Source organism: Thunnus thynnus, chromosome 1, assembly GCF_963924715.1.
Source record: "Thunnus thynnus chromosome 1, fThuThy2.1, whole genome shotgun sequence".
Lineage (NCBI taxonomy): Eukaryota > Metazoa > Chordata > Actinopteri > Scombriformes > Scombridae > Thunnus > Thunnus thynnus.
The window spans coordinates 23,228,740-23,243,544 of record NC_089517.1 but is presented as its reverse complement, the minus strand read 5'-3'; the positions used below and the strand labels follow the sequence as shown (position 1 = coordinate 23,243,544).

Below are 14,805 nucleotides of genomic sequence, written 5' to 3'. Positions count from 1 at the left end.
AGACTGCCTCTGATACATACAGAGAGTCACCATGTATTCCCATAGTTCAGATTGCCATCAATAAAGTTGTAGCAAACCTAACAACATTTTACATATTTACATATACATTAATTTTTACAGATTTTTTTAAATACCCCCAATGGTTTGTACTCCAATAAAGGACTCAGGCTAGATAGCCATCATATATACTACCTATTAGAGGTTCTTCTGTCTATTTATAAAATCTATTATATTGAAATAGGGGGAAAAAATGCAACACCATATGTAAAACAGAACACTCCAAGAAGATAACATAACATACAGAGAGGCAATATTACTGTTTTAGAGATAGGATATGTTCACACAAAAAGGGTCTAATGTCGAAGTCCTCATTAAGGCCTTTTGGGGCCAAATTGCCCAGTGTATGTATCCAGAACAGTTCAGGAGCATAGAGTTAATGACTTAATGACTTTAATGAAATCCATAGAATCCATTTACAGATATGCCCCAAGTCAGACCCATTATTGCAGCTCTTGGAACACTAACAGAAAAAAATCTCAGCTTTTGTGGACTATTTTCTGCAACTTCTGGCTACAACACTTGTTTCATATACCAAGGAGTCTATGGATTTCATTAAAGTCATTAAGACCATACAAAACTTTGAGGAAATTCAGCTGTTAGTAACAATGGACATTGAATTCCTACATACTAATATTCCCTTTGACGGGAGCCTTCTAGCTGCTAAATCCTTCTTGGATCAAAGGCCTGACTGTAATGCAAATACACAGTGTATATTGGATTGGATTAAGGGAGTTCTCATCTCAAACTTCTTTCTTTATGGCAATAACTTTTTCCTTCAGGTCTCAGGAGTGGCCATGGGATCTAAAATGTCACCAAGCTTCACCTCCTTGTATGTGGGATTCTTTGAACAAGAACTGAACTTCAACCACCAGGAGAATCCATTCATTCAGCACATCTCTACCCAGGTGAGAATTGGAAGACATATTTAGACGATATCTTCTTACAGTGATGTGAAAAAGAGATTGCCCCCTAAACCTAATAACTGGCTGGGCCATCCTTAGCAGCAACAACTGCAATCAAGCGTTTGCGATGAGTCTTTTACAGCGCTGTGGAGGAATTTTGGCCCACTCATCTTTGCAGAATTGTTGTAATTCAGCCACATTGGGGGGTTTTCGAGCATGGACTGCCTTTTTAAGGTCATGCCACAGCATCTCAATAGGATTCAGGTCAGGACTTTCACTAGGCCACTCCACAAGTGATCTGTAAGTGATCCCCTGCGTAACATGCTAATGAGGGCAGATCTTCCCCCTCCATCACCTTCACATTTTCTTAGCTCGGCCCCTTTTGGAAATTATACATGTGGCCATTACCAACAATGCCATCTCAAACAAAAAACTGACTCGTTTGTAGGAACACTACTTTTATTAATATAAACCTTGTGATAAGGGCGCTACCCCCTTGTATTTTTCAACTGTGCTGGGAGGAGACACAGAAACACTTTCATCAATCTCATGTCTGAAGTAGTGTGTTACGATACAGGGATCGTAATTCTCTGCCTTAAATTGAAGCCATAGACAACGACACACTGATAAATGCATATTTATTCAACTAAAACGGTTAATAAGTGAGTGAATGAGATATCAATGCAAACAGATAAATGAATAATCAACCAGAATGAGTGTAATGTGGTCTGTGGAAGAGCGGCTTGTTTTACTTTGAAGTCTGCTGACTGACCTTACTGACTTTCTTACTAAATAACTTGAAAAATAATTTTGCCGGCCTGAACAAAACTATACTTAGAGACATTAAGTGCAACATAAATTTTGTTTCACTGAAGTTACAATACTGCACGTTGATTAAAAGAAAAGAAAGTTAACTTAGGACATCACGTGATACGAAAGAAAAAAAAGTAGGATGGAAAGTTAAGATGGCAGAAGCCCTTAGAGATGTGACATGCATCTGCGTGCATTTCCTTGGAGAAACAAAAAGGAAGAAACAGCTGGGCGTAGGCCAACAGATTATTTTATCCTGGCCTTTGTGGGGGCGTGTTTTTGGGTGGAGACAGTCATTCTACCACGCAAAACAAGAAAATTCTTTGTCTGAGAGAAAACACGTGATCTCCCCTGAGTTGATTACTCGAGATTAAGTTTAAATCAAAGCTTCCCTGTTTCACCATGGTCATTCACATTTAAAGCTATAATATGTAACTATTCCTCATTAAAATATCTAAAAACAACTAGACCCATGTTATAGATTTTGTTGAGTCGTGTACTTACATTATCCCAAATGTTTCCAACAATTTTCAAACCCAGAGAAATCTGTAATTTTAATCAAGGTAATGGTCTGTTTCATTTGGTTGCCTGTCAATGGCATTATACCCCTCTACCAAAGAATATATGCACACAAGATACATGCTTTGGCATTGTGTTTGTTCGCTACAATTGCGTCTACCAAAGAGTATACACCCACAGGATAATACGTCAACGTTGTGGTTGTTCAACAGAAACTGTTATAAATTGACTTTTATTCAGTTTTAAGCCACATTTTTATGATAAACTTTTTAGATTTTGGTAATTTCTAACTATATTTTAACTGGATGAAGGATTTTAGTAATCGGGTGTCTGGATCTAAAATTATCAGAGAAACAAGCTGGGTAAAAGTTAGCAGCAGCTCAGCTTACAGCCCCTCCACTCTGCCTCATCACATTCTGCCTTGTTATTGTTTTGATTGAGAGACCCCTAGCGGCTGAAATTACATATTATGCGTTTAAACATGAATTGCATAGTTCAATATATCACTCAAATATTCAGACACACACACATCTATAACATAATCACTATCCCAATACCCTGAGTTGAACAACTTGGTTAGGTTACACAACGAAATTAAAATGCAGTTTTTGTTGACTATACTTCTATTAAAATGGTCTTATACAAAAAGATTAATCAGCAATCAGTACAATGAAAACATACTATAGATGTTTAACAAATCTACTTCTAATCCTAAATTCTATTATATAACTACTAATGTTAATTCTTCACTTATCAAAGTATATCATATAGAGTTTAACAGCAATTTAGCGAATAACATAACCAGAAAGTATTGTACTTTATTGTAGAGGCCTCTCTTCAGTGTTCAAAGCTTTACTAAAATTGACTACTGGGTGTCAATGTTTGTACATGTAATATATGGTATTTAATCTAAACATGAGTATCTTAGCTATATTTTATCACCAAAAATCCAGAATTCGGCATTACTTTGTGACCAATAATATATAGGTTACAAGATGGTTATAACCTTAATGAACATTGAATCAAACTTTGGCTTAAAAAGCACAGGAAACTCAAGCAAAGCCTTCCTTTAATTTACGACTGGTGTCTGGCAAATGTTCTTATCTGGAGTCACACCAGAGTGAAAAACAAAAGGGGAAGAATAAGTGTGTGTGTGTGTGTGTGTGTGTGTGTGTGTGTGGTGTGTGTGTGTGTGTGTGTGTGTGTGTGTGTTTGTGTGTGCAGGCATGGTTAGAAGGAGAGAAAGAGAATTTGGAATGAGTTGTCCCAACTCATTAAAACAAACTGATGAGGTTAAATTGTAAACAGTCTTTTTTTCAAGGAAAAGTCCTTCAATCCAGTATTTTCTGAGACTTGAGGAGTTGATGAAGAATGTAACTATTCTTTTAGTCTGTGTCATAAATCTCCCTTTCCTAACACCATTGGGAGAGTCTCTGGAGTTAGAATGGGAGGAGATTATCCTGAGAAGAGTCAAAACTGACTCTAATGTCAACTAATGTTGAAGAAGGACTCTGAGTTTACCTTCGAAGGAATTTCCGAACTGAAGTTGAATATACATCCATATTCTTGAGGATAGAGGTTATTGTTGATTGAGCCAAGACCTTCTTTGGGCTTTCACACAAATTAGCAGAAGAAAAGGAGGGACTCAGGTTCTCCTACACATTCAACTACCCTTACACAGGAAGAAAATACAACGTCAAAGGTGTTATTTCATGTTCTACTCCTAATGTCATACATGTAGGAGGACAACTGCTTGTTCTTTAATTCTGTTAACTAATCTTTGATTCTTAAGGAAAATAAGAGACAGACTCCCTGGATTCCTAAATTGGTAAGAGCAGACCCTCGGCCTGCAGAACTGACCTTTGTAACCCTCTAAGTGGGGGTTAATCAGTGATGCTAAACAGACTCAGAAAGACCTCCTAAGAAACCATTTCAATAAGTTGAATTATGACACGAACTGAAAGCACGAACTGACCCTAAAGGCCACTTGGAGCAGAAAAAATAACTCCCACCTTAGAAGGAACACAGACTCTTATCACCAAAGCCATAAAACTAACCCACATTCCAGAGGACTTTGTGAAGCCTCCCTGCAAACCTGAGGCAAACCTGAAATTCATGTAAATTAAATGTCCAATCATTATGAAACTTATATCATGTTCTTTGTCATGTAAATACAAGACAAATGGTATAACTTTCATAGTTGTATGACTATCTACCAAAGAGCTATAAGACTTAGATTTTATTAACCTTTGTGTACTACAGGTAACAATACTGCCCTCTATTGACAAGTGTTAAATTCCGTTATGTGAAGAGTTAATGAATGTTTGATAACCATGTAATTGTATTTTAAAACCACTCAAGTGTTTAACTTGTGATCTATTAACCTCATAGACAATAATATTTTAATAGTTAAATTAGACAAGTAGTTGTGTTGAAAGGATGATGTTTCTGAAGTAATAGGAATGTAAAGATATAATGTTTGAAGAATTTGAGTTTAAAGTTTTCTTTTATTATTAAACAATAATCACATTGAATGCTTTTATATTATGAAGTAAGGGTTATGTTCAACTTATATTTTAATATGTTTCTTAAAGTAATCTTATCATATAAGTGTTGCCTAAATTTATTTCCTTTCACTATAGTATTAAACTTTACTTTAGTAGATGGTTTGAGATGTGTAAATAGTTGGTAAGACCACCAGACCTCTAAAAACTCAAATTGTTGAACACTGCAGCACAATGAGAAATAATGTAGCATCTAGTCCTGTGGCTGTACATTTTTCCAAGGCCAAACACAACACTTCCACTCTCACATATGTAGAGATTGAATCTTGAAAACACCCACGCAGAGGGGGGAAATACTAACTCTATGCTCCTAAAATGCGAACTGTTCTGGATACATACACTGGGCACTTTGGCCCTTAAAGGCTTTAATGAGGACTTTGACATTAGACCATTTTTGTGAATACATATCCTATGTGTCATCTCTCGAACAATAATATTGCCTCTCTGTATGTTATATCATCTTTTTGGAATGTTCTGTTGTACATATGGTGTTGCATTTTTTTCCCTATGTCAATATAAGTGATATATTTTATAAATAGACAGAGGCGCCTATATGACGGCTATCTAGCCGGAGTCCTTTATTGGAGTACAAACAATCAGGATGTGTTGTATATTTCTTTTTTGGTACATTTTGTATATATTTGTACATATATGTAGCATATTTATAAATTTCTGTGTATTTACAAAAATCTATACAAAAAATGCATGTATATGTAAAATATTGTTAGATTTGCTACAACTTAATAACAGCAATCTACACCTAGTGTGTGGTCATGTCATGTGGTCTTGTAAACTATGGGTATTTAAGATGGAGACTCTGTCCTTTAATCGTAGCTATTTGGTGTGCAGATATTTGTCAGAAAGGCCATTTGTCTGAGTAAAGTGTCAATCATTTATGTTGCGCTACATGTGTAATATATGAAGAGATTAGTAGCTTTCATTTATTGCATATTCATATAGTATGCTGTATAGCTGTACTTTCTTATGATAAATAGCACTATTAGTGTTTGTTTGATTAAAGTGCTAGTAGTTTTATTATAGTCAGCTTTTATTAACAGTGAGTGTCATCATGAGCAAGAGGAAGGGTGGCAGTGACATTCATTAGTTTTTTGGGCAGCCTCAGAAAAGAGGAAAAATACGTTGAGAGCAGTGAGAAAATGAGTACCAGTCAGATGATAGAAATATACAGTAGTACAAGAGGTGAGTCAGTGTTCCTTGATATAATTATAATTGCAATTTAGATCAGAAATGGTTGGTAATCCATTCCTGAACATCATGGCAAGAAACTATAATTTATGTCCACTCTGTTGCATTCAGAGTAAAGAGAGAGAGGGAGAGAGACAGCATGAGGATGCAGGGTAGGGAGAGCAGGTGACATGGAGGTGAGTGAGAAAAGGAACAAATATTGATGGTTAAGACTGAATGACATCAGAACAGTCTAATCCTAATGTTTAATTTAATCTGAGATATTCCTATAAGTATGGCTTCTCATGTGTATTTCAGATAATACAATCAAGCAGGGAGAGTGACTTTGAGACAATGACCAACAGAGAGAGAGCAGACAGACAGTCGAAGATGAAGGTACAGGTGAGGGAGGGGAGGAACTTGGACCTCGCCCAAATCAGCCAAATGTGAATGCCGTACCTAGTCAAACCCTATCAAATAGGACACTCTATTTTCAGGAGAGATGGTTTAAAGATTATACTTGGCTCCATTACAGCCCCTCCTTCAAGGGGTCCTCTGTTTCTATTTTGTTAAATACTTTGCAACACAAAAGTCTGAGCTTGCATCAAAAGCAGATTCAGCTTTTGTTAAGACTGGCTTTCAAAACTGGAAGAAAGCACTGGATAAATTTAGTGGGCACAAAGACAGCCAGTGGCACAAATCAGCTGTGTTGACTCAGATTGAGGATCCAAAGCCTGTTACATGACAACTTTCACATGAGCTTGAAAGACAGCAGCAACAAGTGAGGAGAAATCCTATGAAGATTGTTGGGGGTGTGAAGTACTTGGTGCAGCAATGTCTGGCTTTTCAAGGCGTTAATAAGGAGAGTAGATATTTCAGACAGCTTCTAAAGTACAAGGCAGAGGTCAATGCAGAGCTGACCATCTGACTGAAAGGTCACTTTGATTTCACCAGTCCCCAAATGCAATATGAAATTTTGAAGCTGATGGGCAATACAATCATCAAAAAAATTATGTTGGAAATAACACCAGTGCCAGTGGTCCAGTTTGCACTTATCATTGATGACACCCAGGATATATCAGGAGTTCAGCGGGTGTCAACCAAAGGAAGAATTCCTGGGACTCTATGAAGTGTCATCAATGACATGGCAAAATATAGCCAAGATAGCATGTGATTTGATGATGCATCTAGGCCTTCCTCTGTTCCAACTTCAAGGACAAACCTATGACAGTGCCACAAACATGGCTGGATAATTGCAGGAGGTGCAAGCCATTTTAAGGAAAGAACAATCACTGGTTATGTATTGATGCAGGCTGCAGGATGCCTGTGTAGCCTCTCCACTAGTAAGAGATTTAATTTGGTCTGGTGCATGAATTAGGGGGCTTCTTTAATCAGTCTGGGAAGTTCAAGGTGGTTTTCCAGGAAACTGCAAAATGAGAGCATGGTTTCACATCATTGAAACCTCTCTATCCCACCAGGTGGACTGTTAGCACCCCTGCCATCCGCTCAGTTCCCAGCCAGTATGAGCCAGTGCTGACAGATGTTGAAGAAATGGCATCATGCAGCTCATCTGACACTTCAACTAAGGCCAATGGTTGGACCTACAACCTATTCAGATGCCTCATATCCACAAACCTACAAAGCGTTACACCGGTCAGGCTGCAGCCCATATCTATCCAGGTGCCCAGTCTTTGTACAGAGCCCAATTCAACAACGCCTTGGACACAGTGAATACTCAATTCATAGAGAGGTTTGATCAAGCTGGATTCCACAAGCTGCAGCAGTTTGAAAATGTACTGCTAAGTGGAGACATAGACAAAGTGGTAGACAAGTATCTCGAATTGAATTCAAGACTACTGCAGGTACAGCTGGCCATGTTTGGGGCTAATTACACATATCAAACAAGCTCAGATGTTGCTAGCATTATTCATGAAATGGTACCAGAGGTGAGATGTCTCTTCAGTCAGGTGGAAGCTTTAGAAAGGCGTCTGCTGGTCGTCCCTGCCTCCTCTGTAGAGGCTGGGAGGAGTTTTAGTGCCCTGAGGAGGCTTAAGACATGGCGTAGATCATCGATGAGTCAAACAAGGCTGAATAATGTGGCCATGACTCAAGTGCATCAGGAGAAACTGGACAGACTGGACCTTGAAGGAATATGCCAGTCTTTTATTGGTGTCAATGATAAGTGCCTTTGGATCCTTTGCTTGAAGAATGGCAAGTCAATACTTATGTCGTTGCCTGGAGAGGAGATGAGAGGATAAGAGAAGAGAACAGAGGAGAGGAGAAGAGATTGCTGGAGAGGAGAGGAGAAGATAATAATAAAAAATAGATAATATATAATAATAAATAATAACAACAACATTAAGACTAATGAAGTAGTCCCCCAGTGTGTGTGTGTGTGTGTGTGTGTGGTGGGGGGGGGGGGTAATTTTGAATTTTTTCTGTTTCGTCCCCCCCAATGTTGACTCCTTAGCACACCTTGCCCCCTGGTTCGCTCACACTGCTGAATTAGCTGTTAGGTCTGGTTAATGTAGCTGGCCTTTGAGAAAATACTTCTTGTGTGCACATGACTGGAAAGATATTATTCGACATGGTTCAATGGTGACAGCCCTTCAGTTTTTGGTGAGTAATATTTTATTTATTTATAACCACTGGCATTATTGTTATTTTTGTTGTTTTTGTCAGTGTAGATCATGTGGATAACTTTGCATCTGTCTGCTTTCATTTCATGTCAACATTGTCGCTGTCTGTGGTGCTGAATTGTGGATATAATACATTGCGTATTGAGCAGCACAGGCGACTTGTCTTTTTGCTTTCTGTGGTGTGTTGGTGCTCGATGTTATTGTTTAATCTATTAGGAACGACGTGCATGTTTCTCTGCACCTTTGTTCGGTTGGGTTAGTCCTTCTTGTTCTACAGCCTCTGAGCTTCTGTTGCTCATACATATGTTTTGTGTATGACCCCTTGTGGGAACTCGAGGCCTGCCTTACCACAACACAGACCACCAAAACTGTTTATACAATGAAGTTAAACATGACATCTAAAATAGCAACAACAGCCTTGGTGAGGTCATTGTGCAGCATCACAGACAGAAGGACATTCAACACGCCATACTAATAAAACCAAGATATAAATACGTATATTTAACTACACAAAATAGCATGAATGTAAAAGAGAAGCTACAGAAATATCATTAAAGGTGAAGGTTGAAATATTAAATCTGACCTTTACTTAATTTTTAAATTGCAATATTATAGTTCAAAGTCATCATAATTGTGTTTCTTGTCTGGACTAAATATAGGCATATAACTTTAGTCAAGGAGTGCAAACTACTGAATAGGATGTGATTCATCTTAATATAGGATATAATGAATCTGAAAATTACATCTGCAATGAAAATGGCATGTTGCTGTTAAGTCTTAGGAATTCATGGAGACTTGACTTAAATTTACATTTTGTGACTCATAAACATCTCTGAGAAGCTGACGTGTAGCAACAGCACGTTTCAAAGTTTCCTCAAATGCAGATACTTGTCTTGTTTGAGGCTTGAAGTTCAGTTGTTGGCAGAGGACCTTGAGATAAACACCCTGCAAGACAGACATGTGCGTTCACTGAACTTCAAAGGAAATATGCAGAGATCCAGTGATTATTGTAACCCTCTAGCCTGTGCAAAAATCCTTCCGGAAGAACCACCAGTTTTATAGTTCCAGGTTAATCGGTTGTTTTCAGAAAGTTACCTGCAAGGGGACCCGGCTCCATCAGCATAACGCAGGGGAGCTAATTATTACCACGAAACAGGGCTTTTATCCACCAGCCAAAACACAAAGTGGTGACATTTAGACAATTACTTTCTGAAACCACCACCTAAAGCTAAGAAATACAGGGGGAATTGATATTCCATCCCTGATGTTAATCTGCTGTAGGTTTAAAAGAAATAATATTGTGATATGAGAGTAAGAAACAACTAATGAATCAATAAGAAGCTGCTTTTGGTACAATTTGAAATGTTACAGTTTGGAGGGCCCCTGCAGTACATTTATGGTGGTTTTTCACATCAATGTCACAAAGACAGCTTGGCAGTTGTTCCTACACACACATACAGAGAGAAAGAAAGTATTTAGACAGATAATCATCATTCAAGAAAGCAATAGTTGATAATTTACTGGGTGTCATGGGATTGTAAGTGTCTGTGCTTTTCTGTAGCCAAATTCCATTTTTATTCGCCTTAATTTCACAGAACCATTTTAGTGGTTATTTACCTTACAACTCAAAATGGTTTTTGTCTGCTGAAACTGAGTGAAACAAAGAGGGAGACAGTTTGTAACCTGCTCACACATGCACACACACACGCACACACACACACACACACACACACACACACACACACACACACACACACACACACACACACACACACACACACACACACACTGACATGGCTATACACACTGATCACAGGATTGTTTTTTTACTGCTGCCTTTCACCATTGCAAGCCACCTCTGTTTCAGACAGTGATATTATTAATTTAGTCTGCATCTCTTTGTTCTTTACCATGACTATTTTTGATATACTTTGTTGTTATAAGTGTTTATGTGTCCTACAGTTTGTTTTAACCTACTGTAATACTTCACACATTATTTAGTTATTAAGAAACAGAGACAAAGAAGTGAAATAGAAGGACAGAGAAGAGGAATCGATGGAATAAGACTCTGTCATTAACTCTGTCATTGATTAACCAGATGGTACAAAAGCTATTCCTCTTTTCGTCACTGTCATCATTGTCTCCTCTGCTCTCCTCTCTACTGATCTCTCCTCTTCTCAGTCTTCACCCTCTTTCCCTTCTTCACATAGGCTATTAGGGTTCTTTAGTAATTATTATATCATTATTACGTGTGCTCATCATCTATTGCCATTAACCGTTTCTGCATTTAATATTTTCAGTCTGGTACTGCACCTGAAAATTATTTTCAGGTAACTCATATTAGTTTTTTTTGCTACTTACCACAGCAACTAATTTTTTTCACTGTATAGACATAGAATAAAATGTGAATGATGATAACAAGGACCTTTTTAAACAGGTGAGAACAGAAAGTCATGTTGCCAAAATGGTTGATTAATGATCAGTAACATACTGTAGATAGTATAATAATACATTTTTGTAATTAGGAAATTTTCAGATACTGATACCTTAATTTCGTCTGTAAATTAGTAATTAAGTCTGATATCTGCCTGATATCCATTACTGATGCAGGATAGAGTGCATCTACTTTCACAGTGCTGCTCCACACTTGAAGAAAACATTGTTATCAGTGACAGAGCAAGTAAGAGAGTGGGAGGGCGAAATGGACATCCTATACTGGAGTCAGCAGTGTGTGTGTGTGTGTGTGTACATTGTGATTTTTCCATATTAGCCAACCTTGGAAGATCATACTATTAGGGCTGCAACTAATGATTATTTTCATTATCAATTAATCTGTAGATTATTTTCTATCAATTAGTTGTTTGGTCAACAAAATGTTAGAAAATGCAGAAGAATGTTGATGTTTTCCAAAGCCCAAGATGCAACCTAAAAGATCTGTTTTTGTCCTGACCACCAGTCCTCATCCCAAAGATATTCTGTTTACTATCAAAGAGGACTAAAGAAACCAAAAAAATATTCACATTTAAGAAATTGCAACTTGGTATTTTTTCTTAAAAATGACTCAAATGGTTAATCAATTATCAAAGTAGTTGGTGATTAACGCTCTGTTCAGTTAAAGTTGTCAATATAATGTAGACTATATAATGTTATTCACCAAATAGGATAAACTCCTTGTTTGTCAGTATATGACCAGAAAAAGTACATATAAAATCAGATTACCTATACATAATTTACAGTAACTGCTTTCCTGTGTAGATGCATATGACACATACATGCTAAAGATATGCTAAAACAAATTAAGTGAAGTCAATTTGTTTATAGAGCACAAACAACAAATGATGACCAAAGCATTTTACAGAGAAATTTAAAGTGCAGGATAGACTGTGATTCATTAATATCTTTGAACTCATGAAGTGCCACATTAAATCTGTGCCCAGAGTTGTCTCACAAGTTGGAAAAAGGGCATAGATGCATTGAACTGTGTCATACTACATGAGATAAAAGGACAACTTGTCATCCATGAAGCTCATTTTCCCTCATGTCTATCTGATCAGCCCATTATCAGGTTGCTATTATGTAGTCTGGGGAGGTTTTAAGTGATTGTGAAAAACTGTAAACAAGAGTGAGCCAGTCTGTAACTCATTATCAGGGAAGGAGCTCCAGCATCTGCCTCTCGATAGCATCACAGATTAGAGCCTTCACTGCTCTGGGTTTAATCTTTGGCAGACAGTTGTTGATTTAACGGGAGAACTTTATCACCACGTGGTTTGCTGTCACAGAATTTCATTATTATTGGTTTCAATGGAGAGTTTTAGTATCACATCTAAATGCTGTTTCAGGGGCCTTTTAACGCTGCCAAAAAACATATCTTGGGGAAACACTGAAATGCTATTATGTACTTATTGTATTGGCCAATCGCCTGAAATGGGAAATGGCAATGGATTTTGGCATCATTGCGGGGATTCGGGCATGATTATCATTTTGGCATCATCCACGTTTGGCAGCGTGAGTGAATCATTTTCCCTCTTTCGCTCTCTCCGTCTCCCTAGGTGTATACCTGTGTCTGCGGCAAGGAATGGAAACTCAGGATTCCTGTCGGGCAAATGCCTCCTGAGTCTCCTCTCATCTTCCACTTTCCTCTTTCTTCCTGCTCTATCTTTTTCTGCTCTTGTCTTTGCTCCTCTCTGCTCTTGTTTTCTCTTACTGGTTGTCTGAACGAGAGAGGTGTATGATGGTTGATATTCAACATGGCAACAAGTTAGGGGAGCACTTTTGAGCCACAAACACTACTGCCATGTCCCAGGGGTCAAATACTTAACCAATTGTACCATACAAGCGGAAGCTAAGACGATGTGTATACTGTATGTGTTGGCAGAGGTTGCAGGAAGTGAAGTAGTAGTCAAGGTTGAAGACAAGACAATAGGAAGTCAAAGTGAAAAAATGAGAGAGGATAGATGTGGAGACACAGGTAAAAGACATGTTAATGGGCAGAGGAGAAAGGGTAAATAGGTCTGCACAGAGACAGAAGAAGAAAAGTGACATCTAGGTCAACAGGGCCACACACACCAATACAAACACCTCAGCCAGGTAGGCAGGGCATTAGCTGTTGGCAGCTCTAATAAGTAACTTTGGATTGGAGCTTTCTGTGTAAAATCAATTCCAGCACCTTTCAGAGATGTTGCTGTGTGTGTGCATGCATGCACCATGTGGGTGTCAGGTGTTATACCCAGGAATCTGTGGAGGTTATTATGACCTTCGCACACACACACACACAGGTGTCAGATCATGGGTTTTGTGATAGTGTGGCAGTCCACCGTAATAGAATCTGAAGAGACAGAGACATACAGAGATTTATAAGTGTATGTCCTTTCCCCTCGCCGCCCCAGCAGCTTCATTCTCTGGTGCTTTATCACACACCCATATCCCTGGAATTACATTTTGACCAAAGACTGGCCTTTTTGTAAATCTTATCTCCTCTATAGTCTGCTCCTCTTTATCCAATTCTTTGATTTTAGATACTCTTAGGAAATGATAGTCTTTCAGTCCTACATCTAACACCCATTAGTACAATGGTGGCAGTCATACTCTGAGCACCCAGTCTGGTTTTATTTATTTCCCTTGTTACTTGGATATTAGATATCAAGTGTTTAACATCATTTTAACATCATAGCCAAAGATATGTCTCTGATCACCACTGCTAAACATGAGATTAATGCTTTTCTATACAGATGCTACTAAATACCTTTCCACAAATGGTCTTCACATCATGTTACCTGCTCTAATATTATATGTTAATGTTAAGAGCTGCAGTCAAGGGAAAAAAAGCATAATTTTAATCAAACTGAGCTATGAAATCACATGAGCCATACCTTTTATAAAAATGATATCCCTAAAAATTGTGGGAGAAAACTGTGATTTTGACCAGAACTGTGCAGCCCTTGCTGTAGGTGAGGCTATTATTTTATAATCCACCAAAGGTTTTTGGGCAGAGCAGCTCACCTTCAACTCACCCTGTAGAGTTTGCAGTTTGTGTTGCCCTCATCTGTCCATCCACCAATTTCATCTTTTAAATATAGCATCTCTTCCTCTGTTTCTTGTCTGTAGAAAAGCAAACAGTTTTTGGTGAATGTCTGTTGCTGTTTTGGTACAGGAATATGTAAGAATTTGTGTTCTTGCTGGATTGATGTGACACATCTGTAATCACAGCCTATCTTTTATCCAGTGTATTGTTTCGGTTTTCATTCAATCTTCAGTGACACTAAAAAATCTGTTAAATTAATATTGCATGAGCCCAAATTTTCCGCAGTGCAGCTTTTCTTCCATTGTGCTGGCACAAAACTTCTTTAGTAAATAAGAAGAAATGCATTTCAACTGTTTAATATCTAACAAGGGGCTGAAAAGCCTTAGTAAATATACCCCTTTGTATGTTCACCCAATGTTTGTATGAGTGTCCTCTTTCTCAGGTGGGTGTAAGATAGCACTAGACATTAAGTTGCACTTAGTGTCTGTGTTCACTCTGTCATGGACTGGTAGCCTTTCATGGTGTTTATGTGCATTTTGTCCAGTGTGTATTTTGAGAGACCACTGGCCCAATGTACAACTGGGTGTAGAATATGAATAAATGGA

The 14,805-nt window shown here is 38.0% G+C and overlaps 1 long non-coding RNA gene across 1 annotated transcript in view; it reads left to right on the top strand.

Annotated features, from left to right (window-relative positions):
- The window catches only part of LOC137189436 (uncharacterized), an 8,922-nt gene extending 2,456 nt beyond the window's left edge, over positions 1 to 6,466 (top strand). Inside the window, exons 2-4 of the long non-coding RNA XR_010929639.1 lie at positions 840 to 965; positions 6,173 to 6,237; positions 6,359 to 6,466. This is a non-coding gene — a long non-coding RNA (uncharacterized lncRNA). The remainder of the gene's footprint in view (positions 1 to 839; positions 966 to 6,172; positions 6,238 to 6,358) is intronic.
- The last annotated feature ends 8,339 nt before the right edge of the window (positions 6,467 to 14,805 follow it).